We start from the raw sequence: 2,152 nt of genomic DNA on the forward strand, positions 1-2,152 counted from the left end.
TGAATATACGGGTTGGATCATTTATGTGTTTTTATATTATCATTGTATGAATTTAAGCAAATAATTGCTCAAATTAATAGCTAATGTGTAGATGTATGCATGTAGTGTTATAACTTTGGAGATTTTTTTTTTATCATTGTTTAGTATTTTTTTTTTATAAATTATACAAATGTGTTCGTTTTCTAGCAACTCAGTTATATGAATGAATTGTTATCTTAATTCATTTGTATGGAGGATATTTTTTTTGTCTATACATATAGCAATTTTGTCATTTAAAAAATATAATATCAACGATTTTATTTACACATTGTTGAAACCTCTTTGTAGACGACATTGGTAGTAGCAACACAATCTTGTCCATCATCGTCTAGAGCTAACACCTTCAATTGATCAGGATGGGTGACTCAGTGAAAATATATAATGGTATAATATTAGTCAATTAGCGATCCTTTTATATTTTAAATAAATTAGTAATATCATATTCATTTTCAGTCAATTATTCTTTTATATTTTTAGTCAATTAGAATATTACATGGAGTGATATTTTTACCTAATTTGTGTTCCATTTTTAATTGGGGATGTATAATATTATTATTGAAATATTTCTGTTCCATTTGTAATTTACCTTTACTATTGTTTAAAATATGCATTTACTATTTATGATGTATAATATTATTATTGAAATATTGGCGTTCAATTTTAGTTTCCCTTCCATTTTAATTAAAATGCAATGGTCTAACCATTTATTTTTTTCATATTAGTCAATTATGAATAATTTTTTATTTGCAGTCAATTATTAATATTCATTTCCTTTTAAATTTTCAATCCATTAGTAATATCATATTTATTTTCATCCAATTACTTCTCTTTTATTTTTAGTCAATTAATCAATTAGCGAACTAAAATATCAAATGCAATGATATTTTTATCAAATTTTCGTTTCATTTTTAATTGATGATTTAGAATATTATTATTTAAATATTTCCATTTCATTTTTAATTTTCGCTACATTTTTAATTTACCTTTACTATTGTTTAAAATATGTCTTTAGTATTGATGATGTAGAATATTATTATTGAAGTATTTCCTTTTTATTTTTAATTTACCTTTACTTGATAGTGTAGAATATTATTATTGAAATATTTCCATTCTATTGTTTAAAATTGTGTAAAATTTATGACATACTTGTGATATGATGTATTATACTGTGTAATATTATTGTGAAAAATTAAAATGTAATGATCTAACCATTTTTTTTTTCTATTTTAGTCAATTATGAATCTTTTCTTATTTTCAAACAATTGTTAATATTCATTTCCTTTTTCAATTAATCTAATGTTTATTGCCAAGCATCTTATGCTTAGATGGTATGTTGTGACTTCTCTTATGTGGGAAGTCATGAGATCAAGCCTTAGTGAAGGTGTTGGTTGAGAAAAATATGTTTGAACAGATACTTATTTATTTACCTAATTTTCATTCCATTTTTAATTGATAATATAGAATATTATTGGGAAATATTTTTGTTCTTTTTTTTTCATCATTTTTTTTTAATTTACCTTTACTATTTACTATTGCTTGGGCGATAAATCAAGTAAATAGAATTTTGTTTTTAATTATATTATAGATTTTTTTCTTTTTCTATTGTTTGGGTGTGAAAGTAAGGAAGAAGGATTTTCTTTTTAATAATGGTATAGATTGAGAATCTTTTTATATTTACCTATTTAACTTATTATTATAGTATTAATCAGTGACTTTCGTTTCTTTTTCTATTTTTGGTGAATTAAGGATCCTTTTATATTTTTCTATTTTAATGTTAACTTTTAATTTTACTGATTATTATTAGTATTAATTATTCAGTGAATTTCATTTCATTTTTTATTTTTCGTAAATTATGAATCTTTTTTTTTTTTCAATTTTTTTGTAGGATTGTTTTTACTGTTATTTTTATTATGACCCCTTTTTTTTAAAAAAAAAATCTTTCATTTTCATTGAATTAAGAATCCTTTTTTATTTTCAATTTTACTGATTATTATTAGTATTAATCAGTAAATTTCGTTTATTTTTCCATTTTTAGTGAAGTAAGGATCTTTTTTTTTCTTCATATTTTACTGCATATTTTCTGACTGATTATTATTACAATTAATTAATCAGT

Source organism: Ipomoea nil, unplaced genomic scaffold (assembly GCF_001879475.1).
Source record: "Ipomoea nil cultivar Tokyo-kokei standard unplaced genomic scaffold, Asagao_1.1 scaffold0647, whole genome shotgun sequence".
Taxonomy (NCBI): Eukaryota; Viridiplantae; Streptophyta; class Magnoliopsida; order Solanales; family Convolvulaceae; genus Ipomoea; species Ipomoea nil.